Source organism: Mercurialis annua, linkage group LG5, assembly GCF_937616625.2.
Source record: "Mercurialis annua linkage group LG5, ddMerAnnu1.2, whole genome shotgun sequence".
In the NCBI taxonomy this organism is placed as follows: domain Eukaryota; kingdom Viridiplantae; phylum Streptophyta; class Magnoliopsida; order Malpighiales; family Euphorbiaceae; genus Mercurialis; species Mercurialis annua.
This window is the reverse complement of record NC_065574.1, coordinates 18,308,310-18,331,118: the sequence shown is the minus strand read 5'-3', so window position 1 is coordinate 18,331,118 and position 22,809 is coordinate 18,308,310. Positions and strand designations below refer to the sequence as shown.

Sequence of the window (22,809 nt, the reverse complement as noted above, 5' to 3'; positions counted from 1 at the left end):
TACTTATACGTACATAAAGGAGTTGTACATTGTTTAGGACTTAAGTAGCAATTTGCCCTTTAACTTGTAAGCAATAGGCAATTAACACAGAAATTAACTTTGTTGGCAAATCAATACACGAACTTGGTGATTATGGGAATTAACCCATTTTGACAAATTAAGTTACAAGTTAAGGGGATAAATTGCTAATTTAGGATACAATTAACTCACAATTAAAGGGGCAAATTGTCAAAATGGGGCAAATTGCCCATAATCACCAAATTTGTGTACTGATTTGCCCACAAAATTAATTTATGTGTTAATTGCCCATTGCTTATAAGTTGAGGAGGCATATTGTCACGTAAGTCCATTGTTTAGTATTAATCTATCACTAAGCTAATCTCTATTTGCATTATTACAATTAGTTATAGAGAGATAGAGTTGTAGCTGAGTGCAACTACTTGTTAGGAGTTATCTTTATCGTTCCCCCTCAAGATGAGCTGGGTTTGTCAACAATTCTCATCTTGTCGTAAAAATGCTGAAAACGGGATGAGGAGAGTGCCTTGGTTAAGACATCAGCAATCTGATCATTTGTAGAAATATAAGAAACCTGAAATTCATTTTTGGCTATCTTATCCCGAAAAAAATGAAAATTAATTTCTAGATGCTTTGAGCGAGAGTGAAAAATAGGATTTGCTGTTGAATAGGTGGCACTAATATTGTCACACCATAAAACTGACTTTGTTGAACAATGAACCCCAATCCCACGAAGTAAAGATACAAGCCAGTTTAATTCTGAAACAGCAGTTGCAATAGTGCGCTATTCAGATTCAGTTGATGATCTCGCAACGGTTCATTGCTTTTTCGAACTCCAAGAGACCAAATTTGAACCAAGATATATTGCATAACCTGTTGTAGATTTGCGATCATCTAAGTTGCCACCCTAACCAGTATCATTGTAAACTGATATGGCTGAAGACGAACTGTTTTCGATGATCAGCCCTTTAGATTTTGTAGCTTAAAGATAATAGAGGATTCTTTTGACAACGCTCCAATGATTCACTGTCGGAGCATGCATGCATTGAAATATGCGATCGACAGAATAAGAAACAATCGGTCTGGTCAATGAAAGATATTGAAGCATATCGACGACAATCTGAAATAACATGGCAACGTCGAATGATGCACTATCAGCTATCTTTAACTGTTGACGAGGGCAAGACGGCGTAGGAACTCCTTTAGCAGTATGCATGTTAACCTTGGTAAGGAGATCTTGAATGTGCTTCCGCTGAAATAAATGAATACCATTAGGTAAAGAATGAACTTCAATACCTAGATAATATTTTAGAGAACCCATGTCTTTGAGCAATAAATCCTTGCTTAAAGATTGAACCAAGCTGTCAAAAAACGAAACATGGCTGCCACTACCACATAAGTCACTTTGAACAACACCAGATAAGTGTTGTTATCATATAAGTCACTTTCAGCAACACCAGATAAGTATTGCTATATGTACAAAAACCATTACCTTAAGCCTATTGCAACGCTTTTTCAGTCAGCTACATTTACGGCCGCTGCAATAGCTTTTGATAGCTATTGCAATAGTTTTTTATACTATTGTAATAGAAATAAAATCGCTACTATTAATAAAAAAAAGCAGCAGTTTCAAATATCTACAGTAACATTTTTGTAATGCATTTTAGGCAATTTTTTTTTTTTTGAGGAAAGGCAATATTTTTTTTAAGGCAAACAATTTGTATAATTTTTTAGGCAACATTTATTTTTATAAGGCAACGATTTGTCTAGTATTTTAAGCAACATTTATTTTTATAAAGCAGCGATTTACATAGTATTTTAGGCAACATTTATTTTTATAAGACACAATTTATATCTATATCTATACTATATATAAAAGCACGGATGGGGGGGGGGACAGGCACATTTACGCTAATGTCCTTAATAATAGTTAAATTTTAATGGTATAATTGGCATTATCATCTCCTATAATATTGCAATATTCTTTTAATAAATTAATTGTGTTTGATTTGAAAAAGGAAACCACCACCTTGCAGAAGAGCCTTCATTCGAAGTCTATAAAAATAAAAAATGAATTCTCTGAATCTTTTTCATATCTCAAAAATTACCAAGGTGCCCATTATGCCCTTAAAACTTCAAAACTTCTCTTTATTTATTGTTTTCTCTGTTTCATCCGTTTTATTGTATTGTAAATGTATAATCATCATATCTCATAAACACCTTATCCTAATGAGAATTATTATTACTTTTACAAAAAGTCTATAATATTATACTCCTACAAATTATAATTATAATAACTCCTACTAAAAGTTTATTATTATTGTATTTAAAGAAATAAAGTTAAGAGTACTATTAAATATATTTGAGTACTCTTCTTTATATGAAGGAATTAATACTATTCGAATTTTTTTAATTTAATTATTAACTAAAAATTGCTAAGCTACTACATATTTAATAATAAATTTATATCTACTTCAATATAATAATTTTGAAAAGAATATAATTATTATTTTTAATAATTAAATTCTTTTAATTGCTATTGTTTTTACTCTAATAATTGATTACAAAATATTTTATTATATTGACGTGTTACAATACGAGCCACGTGCAAAGCACGTAAAGCGAAACTAGTAGTACTAAAAGCAACATTTATTTTTATAAGGCAACAGATAGACTAAATATATTTTTATAAGACAACAATTTAAATAGTACTTTAGGCAACACTTATATATACTGATGTAATGGTTTGGCTAAAACTTTAAACAACAGTTGAAAACGAACAGTTTATATTGGAGAAATGGGAACTAAAAGCGGAAACTACAATTATTCCCTAAATTTAAAAACTGAAAATATTCACTAAATGGGATAATAGAGAATATTCACCAAAATTAGAAAACGGAAAATATTCATAAAATTCAAAATCGAAAAATATTTCATAAACATAAAATGTTCACCAAAATATTCATCAAAAATTATTTCTACTACTAAATATTGAGCGTCTTTTCTACTACGGAATCATTTTCCACAAATATCTTCTTCAAATCCTGCAAAACCACATAAACAATTATACTTAGAATATGCAAACATAATACATAATAAGATAAATGTGCAAACGAACGAGTACTTAACTAGAGGAGTTGTCGCTCAAAATTGAGGTCTTTCAGAATACGCTTTTTCAATTTGTTCATTTACCATTGCTGTTCAAAAAAAAAATTGTAATACTAATCATATAAGCGCATTGGATAAAAACAACAAACAAAAAAGCGTTGTATACCAAACATGTAGAAAGAAAAAATTATATCATGAACAAAACTTGGGACATTTAGAACCTTAACCTTAATTAAATCTTATACCTGCAATAAATTATCAAGTCTTACAAAATATTTTGGTCTCTAGATGTCTATTTTTACTTGCTTTGCACCTAAGCTGATGAGAGAATACATTTGCTCTTGGTCCTATTCCAAACAGTCAAATCATAGCTATAATTAAATTCAAACATCTACTTATCCGAGAGCGTAATTCACCAAACTTGATCATTCATCAAAAAATGATAAGCTTCCAACACATTTCTATTACCAACCCAATAAAAATCAAAATCAAGGATTCAAACATCCATTTCTAGCGCAATATCATTACTCTTCTTATATCTATGATGAAAGTATTGAATTATATATATATATATAATTCGTAATATATATATATTAATAAATATATATATTAATTCGAAATTTAAGGATAAGTGTTTTCCTTAATTTATTATTTTTGGAAGATAATAAATATAGTAATTAATATATATATGGATAATTATCAAAAAGGAATTTTTGATAAACATAAACTTGTAGAATTGCAATGAGATTGAAATTCGAATTTGTCTCAAACCCTAGTGTTATTTATCACTATAAATACTCATTAAGCAATTGGTTTGAGAATCACGAAATTCATTACTCACTAAATCACTAAAATTCGAAATTGCTTGTGAAGCAATAGTGCTAGCACACAAGCACTAGTTTTGGCTAAGGTCTGTTCGTGTGGATACTCGTAGAGGACGCGTTCTTTTGGAGGCGTTTCTAATCCGAGGCCAGGTATCACCAAAGTGAACCACCTCCTTCCTTCCTACATTGCTGTTGAATTCGACATACAAGTAAGTAATTATTCTGTTAATTCGAATTACATGGATCTTTGTTTGGGTTTTAGATAAATTTTTGAAATTCCGCTGCGTTATGAACCTATAAAACCCAACAAGATGGAAGCTATAGCAACACCGATTATGAGTCACCAAAGTTGTGGAGACTTTTCATGGAATTTGTTGTTCCTGGGCTCTTTGTTTTAGCATAAGCTATGGAGTCATGCGGTAGTCTATCATTGATTCAATTGGCTATGCTACACATGACATGTGTGTAGGATGCCATAATCTTTATGGCACATACAGTAGTAGTTGATCTTAATTTTTTTGACATTGACAATTAAGGTTTTTAATTTTCATGATGGTGTTGTAACTAGCCGAGAGAAAGAAAGTGCTGACAAATAATGAAATTGTTTTTTATCTTATTATATGGTTTTACGAATTGGATGGTTTTTAATTTTATTTTTTAACTTTTATTTTAATTGGCCTTTACGGTTGTTTTATTTTTATTATAAAAATGAATAATTCTTTTAATTGAAATGTATTTGATATAAAATCGAAAATTAACCTGATGTGAACCTGATGTGAAACTATATCAACTGAACTATTTTAATTCAATTTTTAATAAAATTTGTCATGATGCTTTTTACAATATTAAATGACTTTTATATAGAGAGAATTTTAATATTTAGTTTAATATACTAATTAATATCTCTTTTAAGTGAAATGTATTTGACAGACTATAAAACCGAAGATCAACTTGAAGTGAATCTATATCAACTAAACTACTTTAATTCAATTTTTAATCAATTTTGTCTTACTGCTTTTTACAATCTTAAATGACATTTTATGTAGAGAGATTTTAATATTTAATGTAATTGAATATCTCTTTTAAGTGATATGTATTTGACAGACTATAAAACCGAAAATCAACCTGATGTGAACCTATATCAACTGAACTACTTTAATTCAATTTTTAATCAAATTTTTCTTGCTGCTTTTTACAATCTTAAATGACATTTTATATAGAGAGAATTTTGATATTTAGTGTAATATACAAATTGAATATATCTTTTAAGTGAAATGTATTTGAAAGTCTATAGAACCAAAAATCAATCTAATGTGGACCTAATTTATTTAAATTTACACTATCAAAAATCAACCTAATTTATTTAAAATTGATATTATCAATATAAACTTATTCAAATTATAATAGCAAATTATTTTATATACTAGAACATAAAAAATAATGTCTCCATTATCATGCATTAAATCTAATTAGATGTAAGGCTATGCCTGGGGCTCTTATTGTCCTATTTTTAGGACCTAATTTCCGCATTCAATCCATTGACATCGTTTGCTTAACTTCGGTTTGATACTTTAGCTTGCTCCCATAATTTCATATGTACATTATAGGAAACATAATTATAGCAAAAACTAATATAAGACCCAATTTTCATCACCAACAAGTGCTAAAACTGCTGGACTCACTTACAACTCACATCTCTCTCTACCATTCAAATTTTCTCCAAAATCAAAATCAAAATTAAAACCCAAGGTCTTCAACTCTCAAATGGTTCTCATCTATCACAATTCATCAACGCCAAGCTTATCTCGCCATAACGAATTTTAAATTTGTACAAATCCTCATTGAAATGCTATAACACAAGGCCATTGTTGTTTAATAATTCTCCTTGACATCAATTTACTGTAATTAAGGCATCTGTTCCAAAGGGATCGCGGATGGTCAGACCACTGCTGTGAAATTTCAGCTTGATAATCAATCGGAAAACTATTTTTCGACTCCAAAATTGATGTCAAGGAGAATAGTTATGCAATTCTTTGTTGGAAGAAATTGGAGGTGAGTAAGTAACTGCCGCCGTTCAGCTGGTGGTCGGTGGCCGAAGACATATGGCAATGGTTGCTCGATTGGAATAGAAATTTGTAGATCCACTTTTGACATGTGCAAGGGTATAATTGTCTTATTTGTTATAAATTTATCTTAATTTGGGTTATTGAGGGATTTGTGAAAATTATTCTTTTTTTAGTGATTTTTGCACATTTCTATTTTGTGAGGTAAAAATAATAGAAAGAGACTATTTTAAAGGATTTGGGTGGATTAACTTTTTTTTTTAAAGGTTTTCTATTAAAAAAAAGTGAAATTTCGTGTCTGAAACGTTGCGTGTCTCACACGTTTCCGAAACGGGACACGTTAATTTAATGAAGTGCGACCTAGCTTAACCTAATAAGCCAAGAAATTGAAGCTATGCTGTTTGTGCTGGTCACCTCCTTTTTGATGAACCCGGAAATGGCGGGTAGTAGTTCCATGTGCTGCTTCAGCTTCAGCTTCAGCTTCAATGGTTCTTCATCAGGGCACATTGAGTACACATATACAGAATAAGAAAATGAAAATATCATATATATCAGAACACATGTCATCAACCCAAGGGATCCAAACCCAGCAAAATATATATAAAATGTCAAGGAAATGTCCCAGACAACAATTACTTTTTCTCGTTATCATTTGATGAGATTACCACCACCATATAATACAAACCTTGAGCTAAGAAATCACTTTAACTCTTCGTGGCATAAGTAACCATATCCTCAGTCAGACGGATATGTTCTAACAGATTCATATATGTTCTTGAAGAAAGAGGGATTAAAAACGGTGGATATTAAACATTTCAAGTCACTGAACTTATTTGTTATTACAGAAATGGCACCAAACTTCATTTTGTTACAAAAAATTACTAAACTATACATTTTGTTATAACGAGATGTCACTCATATAAAACGCACCATTTTGACACCAAAACGCACCGTTTTTGCTTATGTGGCAAGCCGGAATTACAAATATGAATATAACTCAGTGACCTTTTCGTAATTAACGATAAGTTTAGTGACCCTTTTGTAACAAAATTTGGCCGGATACGCAGTAGTGACCTCCCTTTGTAATAAAAGGTATAACTCAGTGACCTTTTTGTAACAAAATAAAGTTTAATACCCTTTCTGTAATAACAGATAAATTCAGTGATTTACGGTGTTTAATATCCTAAAAATGGGGGATTTTTGTTAAAAAATTTATGTTGGGTTACTAACATAAACTTTTCAAATTTTGAGGTATATGGTGACATTTTCTCTAAAAAAATATACTATTTCGTCGTGTCCATGGTCAAGTGTTCCGTTTTCCGTGTCTGTGCTACCTTGAAAATAAGCATTTAATTTATTTATTTAATTTGATCTTGTTGTACTAACAAACTAAGAGCAAGGATAAACAATAAACAAAGGATCAAATCACCCCCACAACTTGGCATTATATATCAAATAAGTCAATCTCGCCGTTTTTTGTACAAACATACTCAAAACTTACATTTTCATATCAAAAGAACCCGTAACTTGCATTTTCGTATAAAAAACCCCTTACACAAAAAAGAGAGTGATAATAACTAATTACAATTTTTAAACCTAATTTAATACTAATTTTAATTAAAACCCTATGTACACTAATTAAACCTAATTAAAACTAATTAAATCTAAACCTAACCCATCGGAAACGACCGCCGCCGCTTAATTGAAACCCACCAACTGTTTTTGTTCATCCCAAAACGTTTACGGTTCATTCTTAAAAGGGATGAACGGTAGTGGAAACATACATCGATGGGAGCAGAGGACGTACGGCGGTGAGAGGGGAGGCGCACGCACTACACCATATACACCCTTTAATGGCATTAGTATAAAGTGCTATTAGAAAAACTTAACACGTCAGCATCTCCAATGGGATGCTACTTTTTATGCTAAATTTAGCATGAAAAAGTGGTAAAATGCTATAGATAGCATAGCATTTCAAATTTTACTCCAATGCACAAAGTTAAAAAGAAATATTATAATTATTTATTAAGATAATTATCTCTTAATTTTATTAATTGCTAATTATTTAATTTTTTTTAATTAAATATTTTAAACTAAAATTTATGTAATATTTTTTTTATCTAATAATAAGCTTTTCAAAAGATATAATTAAAAGAATCAATGAATTATATAAAAATAAATTATTTAATTTTTTATTATATTGATGTATGGTCTACTATTAAAAAATCAAATCGATATTGTAAAATTAAATAGAAGCACAAAATTTAAAATGAAAAAAGTAAAATAAAATAAAAAAAGTAGGTTAAAATAATAAATGCAAAAAATGACCGTGGTAAAATTGTAATTAATAGTGAATTGCTATTGGTTGTTGAATTTTAGCATATGCTATAGTCTGTGCTAAATTTAGCACGTGATATAGCATATGCTAAATTTAGCACAAACTATAGCACTGCATTGGAGATACATTTTAAGATTAAATGCTAAATTATGGCATTAGCACTTCATTTTAGCATTGCATTGGAGATGCTCTTATAAATTAACAATGGCATTTATATTAAATGCCACTAAACCAATATAATAAATGGCATTTTAAATAAATGATATAATAAAATCAATTAAAAGCCGGTAATTCATGTTTTTAGTCTTTTTAGTTCCCCTCATTTATTTTTGACTGTAAAATTTTAATTCCCTCCAATCCTAATTTTTCATATTTTCAGAATTTAATTATCTCAAAAAAAATCTAAACATTTACCACTTCTTCAATTAGGTTTTGCATTCTTACACTTTTAGTCTCTCTGCAGTTTTACTTCAATTAGGTTTGTTGTTGGTACGAATCGATGTTCTTCTCAGAGATTCTTGGTAGAATAGATTATGCAACAGTACATATGTTCTTTATATATAGATTCGATAGCAAATTACTTTTATGAGAATAGATTGTATTGGTTACAATTGGATGAATCTATGTTGCAATAGGCGGATTTTTCAACATAAAGAGTCGTCAATAATGGATGTGATTTTCAGAAGTTTTAATAGTGCCGTTTTCTATTACAAATGTAACTATCCTGCTTTTATTTACTCCGGTTTAGATTTGTATAGAAATCCGGACTCGATCTTTTTGTAGCTTGTTTTCTGATTCAAAGTCGTAGCCATTTGTGGCGTAAGCTTTGAGTTGTGTTTTGCCACTCCTTGTGTCATTTAATAAAGATTTTATTCATCAAATTTGTTTTTGGATGAATCTAAGAATAGGGGTTTAAGTATTAGAAAAATATAATTTTTCTGTCATAGATTTTAGAAATTAGTTTACTGATATGTTTTTACAGTGGGTTTTTCACAGAACATCAAAAGTGAATTAGGAGATTGCATTTTGAGACACTAATATGAGTCTATTATTCAGGTTAGTTCTTTAATTTTAGCATTACTTCTGTAATAAAATGTCATGGTTGCAACTATTGTTTCATCTCTATAGCAAGAAATATATATAATAAAGCTACGTGATCCTTGATGATACAAGGCTAGTGTAACCGATATTGTGGAGCTGAATTACTAATGAACAAATTATATTTATCACTCAAACTGAACAAATTATATTTATCCAAGATCGAATAGATCATGACTGGTGTATTCATGTTCTAATAAAGCCTAGAGACACTTTTAATTTGGTAGAGGAATCATATGTTGGAAGCCTACACGCTGATGGAATGAATTAAGTTGATTCTGAAATTGATGATTTTGATTGGATAAGAAATGATATTTATTGGATTTTTATTGATGATATTTGTGAATGACATGAACAAGATTTGGGTAAGTTGTTCCATTTGACAGTATTATTTTGAATCAAATTTAAGTTTTAATACTATTTTAACTATCAATAAACATAGTGGTGTTTGTTTTTCTGTTTGTTATCCGATTAATATTGATTATCTCTGTTAGTATGATTTGTTAATACTTATACTTGTATGCCAACAACTAGTCCATTACCTTGTGTCCTTGTTTATGAAATTATGTTGTTCTTTGGTTCATATTGAAGGATTTTAATTCTTGAATTGGTGGCAATTTTTTTTGATGAATAATATGCAGGCAGAAGGTAAAAAAATCCTCGATTTTTTCTTAAAAGTATAAATGAGCCCTTTTACTTTTCTTAGGCACAATTAAATACTCGTGTTTTTAAAATTGAACAATTAAACCCTCGTTATTTTAAAATCGAATAAATAAACCTTTATAGTTATTTTTGGGACACTTATCCCCTCAAAGTTTTGATAAATAATTTAGATATTAAAATTATTTTTGAAATTTTTTCCTATATAATTATGAGAGATATGTCAGCCATTAACGAGTGTTTCTAATAGTGTTGGACGATAGGGTTTATTTGTTTTATTTGAAAACAAAGAGGGCTTAATTATACCCAAAAAAAGTAAAAGGGTTGATTTGTACATTTGTAATAACTACGAGGTTTTTTTTACCATAATATGTATATTAAAGGCCACCAGGAGTGGCAAAAGACCGACGATCAAAGCTTTCGCACAACAAGTGATTTACAAAGAAGCACATTAAAAGCATAGGTAAAGAGCGGCGGAACAAAAATCAAAGGTCTGAGAACAAAATACATCATACTCTCTTGCTAATAATTTATCAGGTCAGTTGTTTAAGTTAATAATTTGCCAGGGTTGTTTGTGATTGCATAATAATTTGTTAGGATTCAAAAAGTTTTAAGAACTAACATATGAATGTTGTGTAAATTCAATACTTGCACTTCATTTTATCGGAATTGACATAATATTGTTATTAATCTTTATTGAGCTTTGTTTTTTGGTAAAATGTACCAAAAGGGATATATTAAAGCTCAAACTATTTACAACTCAAGGCTCAAGCTGAAAAACAGCAGCCAGCAAAATAAAAAACAAAATGCAACTTAAGCTAGTCTATTCCAATTCTGATACAGCTTAAGAAAAATCTCAGAATTGTTCCTTCTATCAAATAGCTTCATCAGCATATCACCTCTAATCCAGGTTTTAATCATACCTGCATTGACCTTCTCATTAGCAAAAATAATGCTATTTCCACCCCTCCACACATTGTAAATAGAGCAGATAAAGGCTAATCTTCTAACCCTTGCCAGCAGACTCTTACCCATAACCTTTTTATTATACCAAGACCATTCTCTCCTCCAATTACTCCAATCCCTGTTAATCATGCAGCAATGCATCACATCGGTAATAATACTTCTCAGATCAGGGCAATCAAAGAATAAATGCTCCACAGATTCAGGAGCATTATTGCAGAAAACACAATTCTCATTATCCACACAGCCCCACTTCTTCAATTTATCTCTAGTTTTCAGCTTTTTCTTGACAACTAGTGTAATATCCCGTATTTTTCCGTCATAGTTTCGTTGTGTTTCCGACTTAGTTTCGGATTATTCATGGTGGACTTAGCAAGCGTGAAATTTTAATTAGGGTTGGAGTTATATATTGTATGTATCGCATGTGTCGTGTGAGTTTTCGATGGCGATTTGATTTGTATCCTGATTATAATTGATGTTGTGTTCGTGTGCCTTCTAAATCTGACATGTTTTGATAAAAAATCATATCTCCCAATTGAACAGTTGGATCGGGCTCATTTTTGGATATGATGTGCACGACAAAAAGTTGACCGTTGGATCAAAATTTGAGGCGCTTTGGAGGAGTGATGGAGTGCACAATCGTGCACTCAAGTGCACAAACTTGCACTGTGCTGTTACGGGATTTCAGGTATTTAAATAGACCTCTTACGTTTTTAAAATCCTATTTTTCATAGTCTATTGTTTTCTATCAACCCTAGCCGACTCAAACACTCTGAAATATTCTACCATCATCCCTTATCATTAGCTTTCGCATTCGGTAAGTAAATCACGTTCGTTTCATTCGTTTATTCTATTCATTATCGTCAAATATGTTCTAAGTTAATATCCTTCATGTTGTAGCGAATTTCTGAGATTGTTGCTACGTTACATCAGTAGGCTATATCCTCCTTAATCTCTACGCTTCGAAATCAATTAAGGTATGTATAGATTCTTTCGTTCGTTGCCGTTTCAGTTTTGCCGTGTTCATGAACTCTTTGATATTGTTCTCTGGATTTTATTGTTGAAATTGTTGGCTGCCGTATTTGTGCTTTGGCTGTCATTCATGCATATTCTATTCATTATTCACGTTAGTAATGTTGAATTGAGATTTAATTGTTTTAAGATCAAGGATTCCATTTGGGTATTGCTATTTGGGTAACACCATTGGTTACGAGTCCATGTTGTATTGGGTTGGAAATTGGTGGCATTGTTGTTGCTTTAAATGTGACTTTGGGTCAATCATTTTATATGGCTACTGTTGCAATTTCATGAGTTGACTGTTGAGTTGTTACTGCAAGTCTTAGAGTGAATCAATTGGTTATGTCCTTGTTGATTTGGCTCGGTTTTTGTGGTTGTTTTAAATCAATTACTTTGGTTGTTTTTTTCTTTTGATTATTTCAATGTTTACTTCATGGTGTTAATCATATTAGACTTGATATTATTATTTTGGTTAAAAGGTGGTTTTGATCACTGAATTGTTATGAGTAAATTAAATGAGTTACTTAGATTAATTTTTAACTAGTTTATATTTGATTTTTATTAATTGGTTTTAATTTCAATCTACGGGTTAAGTTTCGACTTATAAGTTGACAATTTAATGATATTATTATTTATTCTTTTAAATTACTTTGGGCATCATTATTTTAAATTTAGAATTAATATTAGTCTTATTATAATTTAAATATTTTTAATTTAAATTATTTATTTGATTATTATAAATGAAAATTTGATATTATTATTTGTTATTTTGAGATTTTGGTTTAGCGTGCCAATGTGATTAAAGTTATATTTATAACTTCTGGATTTCATTTCGAGTAATAAAAATTGTCAAATTGAAAACAATGATTATTTTATAATCTAAATTAATATAATTACTCGGTTAATTTTATTTGATTTTAAGTATCCTTTTGGTATGTCATTTTAGCTAAATTACAATTTAGCCCTTGAATGTTTTTAAAAACTTATTTGATTAAGTTTTTTGTTGTAATTTGGGTTACTTGAAGTTAAAGCTATTGGGTTCCATTTTAAATATTGATTTATTATTCTATCAAATTGATTCTATAATTATAAACTATAGTTTATAATTGGATATAATTAAATTTATTTTATCAAACTTATTTTTGGGAAACTTAACTCTGGTTTATATTTTTGATAAAATATTTTGGGTCGGGTTAGACTTGGGTCACCCGACATGTGAGGTAGTTTGGTAGTTATTGGTAACTGAGCTAACCTATTATTTGAGAAAATGGATTTAAGTTATTATTTTAATATTTATTTAAATAATATTTTTCGGAACGGATTTTAAAGCGGGAACTCAATAGACTTGACTTATTTATTAGTTGAGTATTGTGTTACTTGACATGGTTTCATATTTTGACTCGGGTCATTATGTAATTAATTGTTCTTTTTGTTTTGGCTATGCTTATGTGAGATTTGGTATTATGCTAGTCCTATGTGGATTCTAGTATCCTTAGAGTTAGGGGTTCAAAGGATTTTTAACTTATTTATTGTTTTAGACCCGTCGACTGCTCGTACTTCGGAGTCTACGCAGGTTAGCTGTTTGCAAAAATTCACGTGGATAAGCAAACAGTGAGTTTGTAGTGATATTTACCGCTTTATTAAGTACCGCATCATATTTTAGTATTATAAATGTTTTGAACTGTTTTTACGGATTATGGATCTAGATTGGAACGAGCTGCTCGATAGGCTTGTATCGAGACTGTGTGCACCGGTAAGTACTCTGGGATCGGCAAACTAATGTCTTGCTTACGCTGGTATATAACGAGGATTTATTCCCGTACACTCTGGGTTTTACAGTATGCTATGTCATACTTACGCTGGGATCATTTCAATACTGTTATTCCATAATCATATTATATCAGTATAAAAGGTTTTGATTTAAGGGTTTTAAACTTAATAAATGTAAATAGTATTGCGAACTCATCTCAGTATATCTGACCCCGTTGTTTTCTCAAATTTTCCAGGTTTATGATTTGAAAGCTGGTCCACTCCGATCCTTTTGATTCCTCGAAGGTTTTATGTTATTAAACTAGTCATTGTTTTCGAACTCTTAGACCGCAGTAGAACTAGTTTATATATTACTTTGTTTATTGTATATTGGGATTGTCGGTTTGTCTGATTGTTTATTGGAATGTTTACTCTGGATTATTTTATTATTATATTTAAGGCATGCTGTTGAGCATTTCAGATATTTAAGTTATTTATATTAGAATTGTAATATAAATTGCTAGACTTAGGTTGGAGTCTCGGTTGCCCCCGAGCAGTGATTCTGCAGGTTTATATGTTTGATTGTTTTCTTCGAGGCTTGCTACGGGTTTTGGTACGACCATAACTATACCCTAGCGCCAGTCACGATTCATGAAATTGGGTCGTGACAGCTAGCCAAGCTATGAAGTTCTGTCTAGGAATGCAGCCCGGGCTCCATATCACTTTCCACCAAGTAACTTTAGGAAACTTATCTCTAAAGTGATCCCAAGCATTCTTGATTGAGAATTCCCTAGATTTACTGAAGTTCCATAGCACTTTATCATCCCTGTCTTCTGTTACTGCAAAGTCCCTTTTGATTCTATCCCATAGCTCATCAACCTGATCATCAATAGGGTCTGGTAGCCTCCAACTTCCTCTTCTCCAAAGATCCTTCACACAAGTGTTTTTGTTAATATCAGCATCACTAATGGACATCTCTGGATAAGCATCACAAATAGCCTCTCCATTCAATCAAGGGTCAAACCAGAAAGAACATAAACCTTTGCCCATATCATACTTGAAACAGTTCTTGGCATTCTGCCTCATCTTAGTTAAGTTCTTCCAACTCCAGCCTGCATCTAGGGGTTTAGTTATGCCCCAAAAGCTTAACTTTTTAAGCTTGTTCTTAATTATCCAAGTAGCCCAAAGGGAATCCTTTATCACAAGTGATTCCCAAATATGTCTAATGACAACAACCTTGTTCCAAATGCTCAAATTTTTCACTCCAAGCCCACCTTCACTCTTCTGTTTACATACCTCAGACCAAGCAACCATGTTCCCAGATTTATAGTCTGCATCCCTTCCATAAAAAATTCTTACAAATCTTCTCCACACCATTTATGACTGCAACAGGAAGCACAAAGATTGAGCACCAGAAGACTTGCATGCTAAACAATACAACATTAATCAATTGAAGCCTTCCAGCATAAGTGAGGTGTCTGACAGTCCAATGAGAAACTCTACTGGTTATCTTCTCAATTAAACTCTTACAGTTTTCTTTGGACAGTCTCTACTGATTAGAGGGACCCCAACCCAATTTGTTCAGCATATCATCCTTTATGTTTCTGTCAACTCCACATAAGTAAACACAGCTCTTGTTAGTATTAACTTCCAAGCCAAAAGTTTTGTGAAAGGTATCCAGGATCTCAGCAATTTTATCCACACTTCTCATATTCCCTTGCAAAAGATAAAGAGGTCATCACCAAAGCACATGTGATTTACCTTCAAGCTCTTACACCCTGAGTGGTAATCGAAACAATTCTCATCCAACTGATACAAAGACCTAAACAAATATTTCATGACTAAGACAAAAAGGAGAGGTGACATAGGATCTCCTTGCCTTATACCACAAGCTGCTTTGAAGAAACCTTCTGGACTGCCATTAATCATGATGGAGTAGGTTGGAGTTCTTACACAGGTCATAATCCATCTGATGAACTTGTCAGGGAAACTCAAACTCAAGAGGACTTCTTCAATGCAATCCCAGTTAATAGAGTCATAAGCCTTCCTTATATCAATCTTCATGGCACAGTCACCTCTACCCTTACTTCTGTGGTAATTATGAACTAACTCATGAGCTAATAAAATGTTATCAGTAATCTTCCTTCCACGAACAAAGGCTGATTGAGCTTTGTCTATAAGGTATCCCAGGACACTTCTAAGCCTAGCTGAGATTATTTTGGTGATGCATTTGTATAGCACATTGCAGCAAGAGATAGGTCTGAAATCACTCAAGGTTTCTGCATTTTCAGTTTTAGGGATAATAGTGATAATAGTAGCATTGAATTGTTTCAGCAATCTACCAGATTCAAAAAAGTCAATGAGAGCATCCATAACTTCTTTGCCAATGATTCCCCAACTCTTTTTAAAGAATAAGCTTCAGGGCGAGGGGCCTTATCACTATTTATGCCAAACATAGCTTCTCTGGCTTCCTTCTCAGTGGCAGGTTTACACAACATCACCCTATCAGACTCCTTCACACAATACCAAATGCCATAATAGTATTATCAATACACATAGCTCTAGGTTTATGCTTCCCAAAAAGGCTCTCATAATAATCAATAATGTTGCTCACAATAACTTCCTGAGTGCAAATGGAATTATCAACTCTCAGATGACTAATTTTGTTGCTAGAATGCCTTTGCTTAAGGGATTTTTTGAAAGAAAGAGGTATTTTGGTCTCCTAACTCAATCCATTGGACTCTAGATCTTTGTCTGTAAAAGCTCTCTTCCCACCTCAAGCATTTTTTGAAATGAATGGATATGGCTTGCTCTTCATCAAGCAAATCAAGATTCATAGGTGTCACGACCCAAAATATTGAGCCGCAACCGGCGCTAGGGAACGGGAGTGGTAGCTCCGGAACCCGTAACAAGCCTCAAACCACTATTAATATTTTGCAAATAATAAATAAATAACATAACACAACAGAAGCAAACATACATATCATATATGTACATATTTAAACTAATTGTTTAAAACCTCGCGGGCTCTAGTTACCGTACCCTGTATGAACTGGCCTCGCGGTATTGTATACAAAAGTTAGTGTAATAAAACATACCACTGGCATTTGGGGCCGTGGATAAAATATAATACATGTAGCCTACAAAAATATAAACAAGACAGCAAGTAATATACACAATCAAAAGTGTACTGCTGTCAAGGCTATGACTCTGTCAACGTGGGACCACTACTGCAGCACTCACAGAAGTCAGAAACTATACATACACAACTGACTTCTGGACTTCAAAATTGGCTTCTAACTAGGCCCAGACGTTAAGTACCTGAAAGACATCAAAGGTGAGGGATTTGTATTTGGGAAAATACTGAGTGAGTTTGCATTTACTAACGGTATTATTATAAAAACATAGCATTGCATTTCAAGAATCAATAATATAAAACATATAAACAAATATTTGATCCGTTCAAAACTAATATCCTAGCATGCGACATAACTTCCAGATAATCAAATCATACTAATCCAGATAGTCCGACCCGGGAGTGCTCACACTCTACCCGTCGATAGTGACCTATCTCTTAATCCCAAAGTGTGAGTCCAACTCACTAGATACGGGGACTCCAGACTACACCGTAGCCGAGGGCTCACTCGTATCGAATTCATTATCCAACTTCAAAATTCATATTCAAATCATGCCATACATATCAAATCATTTCTCAAATGCAAACACACTAGACCGACTCGATACTGGTGATCACACAGCCTATTGACACCCAATAGGTAGCTAGTTTCTTTGGATCACATACTAGTTCTTGTATACAAACTTGATAGAAACATATAACATTTAATCAAACCATATATTATGCGATGCGTATAAACAGTATATATATCTATATAAAATAACTTTAATATATAATACGCGAAAGTAAAGTGCAACTCACAGTGACCGCTATCCACTCTATAATGAAGTCGATATGATGATATACTCGTACTAATCCACTTCTGCTGACACCACTGCTCGCTGATGTGTCTGATAAAACGTCTAATAATTAGACGTGGAGTTCATGTTTATATGTATAGTACTTTTAAGTTCTAAGTTCTAAGTTGATTGGTAACTACTTCTAGTTTGCTTGAAAACTTGATGATCCTTAGTCGTACTTACGACTTATCGAGTACTATTCCTCATACTCGGGAACTATATAACTTTCTTAACTGAATTCTTACTTATCACATTAACATTCATTTTTATAATATTTTATATCCATTTCAAGACATATGACTGAGTTTCATACCCAAATCAAGCTATCGGATGCCATTTTTCGCTCACGAAAGTCCCCCGGAGATCGGCATCGAAGTTGGGCACGCCGTGCCAGCTTGGCACATCGTGCCCTTCATTTTTCATGAAGGGCACGATGTGCCCTTCACTGGTGCACGTCGTGCACCAATCGGGCGCGACGTTTTCTGGCGTATCCGGACCATTTCCGGAGCTCCAAAACTCCCAAAATTCACACCAATATATACCCACTTCATTTAAACACTTATCTTATCATTTTACAACCCAAAAATGTCAAAAACAATTCGATTCCGAACCGTACGATTCGAACGTAATTTTCTATACAAAACAGCCCATTAATCTTCATTTTTCGTAGTAAAAACGTGTAACTCACCTTTTTTTGATGCTTGTGGAAGGTAGAGGCTTGAATTCCGATGAAATCGACGCAAAAATCGTCCGAAACGGACGTCGAACGGCGAAACGGCGAAGTGACGAAGTGTATCGGCGAAATGAATTCAATTTTCTCGATCTTTCTTTTCTCTTCTCATCCTGATCCTTTTCTTTCATGATCAATTCCTTATATATCATGGATAATAGACCTCTTTGATCCTTGTTCTTTTTAGTTATTACTAATTATCCTTTTTAACTTTTCTTTTGTTCAATTTAGTTCATAACTAAATTGATTAATCCTTTAACCAATTTTCATATGTATTATTTATATCCAATAAAAAATACGAATTCCAATATTAATATTTTTCCATCAAAACTTATAAATTTCCATTTTTGAGACGTAGTGGCTAAATTACCACTTTAGTCCCTGCACTTTATTTTGGGGCTTTTCTTGACATTTTCCTTTTAATTCCAATTCTAACTTTGGAATTGAAATATAACATTAATTTCCGCACAATTATTTCCCTGAAGCCGACCTACTAGATTTTGTTTACTTAATCTTTTCGGAAATTCTTCTGACATCGCTACTCTGGCGAGTCAAAACTGGACACGTGGTCCAATTAGATAATTAAATATTTTGGGGTATTACATTCTTCCCCCCTTATAAAATTCTTCCTCGAATTTTCATTAAACTTGTTGGGACCTTAAATTCGTCCTTATATCTTCCTCGACGCCTATTTATACGTGTCAGTCGTAGTTTCCTTCTTTTACTTTAAACCTTAGCTCTCACTTATAGTTGTGACTTCGTACTTGTTGCTAATCGATTATTTATCCTGCTTATAGTAGCTTCTTGCCGTTATGTCGTTAAGAATCTTTTTACTGTTACTTTTGTCTCATCCATTGTCTTTCCAGAATAGTGCGACTTCAGCCGCATCTTTGATATTAAAGTTCTTGCGTCATTGCCACCTGATTAGGGTGTCTTCTTGTTCGTTATTAAGTATTGACTTAACGTTCTTTCGATTTGCCATCTCTTTCTTAGTGGTTATCGGGTTATTATCTGCCTCTTTTACATATGAAGAGTCAATTATGCATTATCTGCATTATTTATAACGTATCTACTTTGCTCATGCTCCTATGAGTTTTCACTCATATAGTTGCAAATGTGCAACCATAATCCTTGCTGTCATTCTCTGTGGTCATCTTTCTTTCTTAAACTGTTGTCCTTATTTCTCACTTCTCCCTTTGTCACTTCCGATATTTAGTTCCTTCACCAACCAATCTCTTTCTGGTTATACTCCTTCTACCATAATCGCCGTTCCTTAACGTAGTTGAGTCTGATACTTCTCTTTTTACTATCCATAGTTTTCCTTTTCCTTTCCTTCTTTAGTTTTCATGAACTTCGCGCAGTTTTGTTAATCATAATCCTTTATCTGTTTTCCATTGCTCTAAACACTCCTCTTCTTTCATTAATTTTAATCATTTAGCTTGTATAACCGCCTTCCTTGACCGATACTATCCGTATGCTTACTTTCTTTTCTTTTAGTTGCTCCTTTAAGGTTCGCCTCGAGTCTCTTATTGACTTTTCAGTCAAATTTGTCTTTCCTTTACGTTATGCTTCCTTATTACGTTGATTCTTTATCTAAGTATCCCACGTAATTATATTTACTGTAATCTTATTCCTTTCACCTCTTCTTTCTTTTGGTCCTTGAAGTTCATTTCAAGTCTCCTATTGACTTATTAGTCAAAGTTGTCTCTTCCTTTACATCACAATTCCTTACTTACGTTGACCTCATAGGAATCTCACTGATTAGCCTTCGCTTCACTTCATTCTTACCTTTAAGCCTTGGCTAATCCGTTAGGTTTTTAATAACTTATCTATTTAACTTTACATTTATACACTTTTGTACTTGTATTAATCTATAACTGACAATATCGTAAGTTTTCATTACCTTCTTTATCACAATTCTTCCTTGCTATATGAATAACTTCCTCTTTCATCTTACACTTCTGCTTCTTACTTCCGAATAACTTCACGGCTTTATTCTTACTTTTCAAAGTATTATCTTTGTACTGTACTTCCTTTACGCTTATTACGTAATCTTAAACATCCTTCAATCAATCCAGCTTTCTCATATAATACCTGTTTTCATCCTTATAACTTTATAGTTTCTCACTCCTAGTCCATTCTTATTCGTTCGATAACGATAAAGTATCGTTTTGTCCTTTATTTGTCATATCCATTATGTCTTCTATCTGTTTATAATAACTCTACTGTTGCTGTACTTATTTTATTAATACTTCTTCTGTACCCTCAGAGCTTACTCTTCTCTTATCTTCTTGTAACGTTTCTAGGGTGTACACGTATCCTATTACGTTTTCTTTCATGTTTCTTGTCATTCTTACACTTACTGATGTATATATTTATATGCATTGTCTTTATCTTAATATTGAGTTGTTCCTTCAGCTTTTCTCCTTTCTGTTACACAGTTTATAATTCTAATACTGACATTAGTAGCTTTACTTAATATCTGTCATTTCGTATTTGTTACTTTACTTTCCTCTGATATGATCCTTAATCGCCACACCTCTTATTTTGATGTAAGGATAGACATTATATCCGCTAGACATTGCTAACACATCATCTCCTGATCACTTATACTTTTTTTTGGCGTTAACTTCTTATTCGTATTGTTCCTTAGCTTCGTTAACTTTGTTACAATTAATAGTTAACATGTCTTTATTCTGTTATTGGGGTTTATTTTACAAGTCTTACTTCTTATTTATTAAGAATCTTTTATTATGCGTCGCAGAGTTTCACATCTGAGTCTACTTACAAAGCAAAACGATCTCAAAACATCTTTTGGCTGGCCAGCTCTTAAATCACTTTTTATAAATCATTTGAAATCGTCAATACAATTATAGCTCAGAGTGATGACACCTCTCATCACCAAAGAGTTCCTCAAAATCGCATTTTTCTTCATCATTGTAAAGATATGATGCATGATATAGAGTTTGAAAATCGTTCTTTTATGCATTCCTATCGTGATTATGCAATGTCACATGCGATGTCTGAGCGTAATTGTATTTTGAAAAGTCTTAAAACAATTTCATACTTTTCATAAAATCGTAAGTTTACTCTAGATTGTACACTCTGCGACTATTAACGGCTTTCTTTATCGTTATTGGGTACATTAGAAATTTTTTGTATTGCTGTCACTTTCTGCCGTTTTCCCTGACTACTCTTCTGTCACATCACTTCTTTTTCCATATCTCCAATAACTCAATTCAATTCAAAGTCCTCTATTGCTGTAATCACTACATCCACTTCTTTGATACACTGTATTATGTCATATACAAACGCAGGTACCGATATTCTACATCGATTCCCTTTTTAGTAATCTATCTTTTCCTTCACAACTTCTAGAACGTAATATAGAAATTACGTTCGCGATAATGTATTATGTATTATGTGTTATTATTATATTTAAATATTCTTTTATTAGGCGCGTTACCGGCGATATCTCTACCTATAGCTTCTCGCTATCTGTAGTATTATCCTATAGGCATATTCTACTTATTATGCTCTATTATGCAATGCAGCAAACATATACATAGTAATGCAAACACATAAACACAATACTCAAAGCATATAAATCGCTAATACCTGGAGGTGCCTGAGGCGGAACGCTAGGTTCCCTAATGACTATGCATGTGTGTCGGCCCCTAACTGTTCTACCGGAATTGCTTCCGCCTCTTTGCACAAAGTAGGGGTTGGTTCTAACTCTGCAGGATGTGCTGACGTAGTCCGTATGATACTCATGTCTAAAATAGAAGGGTCGTACAGGATCACCCTCCCACTCACGCTCAGTCTCGATCCTACGGGCCATCGTAGTCAGCGTTCCAAAATGTTCACCTACGTGTTCATATAACTCACTAAACTCAAGTCCTAAGCCTCTGACATATCTACGGTTGATGGTTCTATTACCTTCATTCAGATCAGGGACTCCCTCAACCATCCGCAGAAAATCAACAGAATACAACCCTATTGTTAGCATTCCTCGAGAAAAGGAGCGCATCTGTCTCCTAACTTGGTCTAGAGCTATATGTGCCTGACCATTTGCTATATCTGTGTCTTCTCTCAAATTGCGGTACCTCTGCACCCTAGACCAGAAATGCTCGCTTCTGTACTATTTAACATCTGACTCTTCTAACAGTTCTTCTTCTTCATACTCTTCCCCCTGGAGGATCTTCTTCTTCTGCCTCTTCTTCTATATCCTCCTCAGGATCCTCCTCCGGATCTTCCTCCAGTTCCTCA

General features: G+C 32.7%; 1 long non-coding RNA gene across 1 annotated transcript; it reads left to right on the top strand.

The window, feature by feature from the left end:
• Positions 1–10,086: 10,086 nt before the first annotated feature.
• Positions 10,087–14,298, top strand: LOC126680445 (uncharacterized). Its single transcript, XR_007641165.2, has 6 exons — positions 10,087–10,643; positions 11,613–11,886; positions 11,970–12,046; positions 13,625–13,697; positions 13,793–13,839; positions 14,093–14,298. It is a non-coding gene; the product is annotated as an uncharacterized LOC126680445 (long non-coding RNA).
• Positions 14,299–22,809: the final 8,511 nt, after the last annotated feature.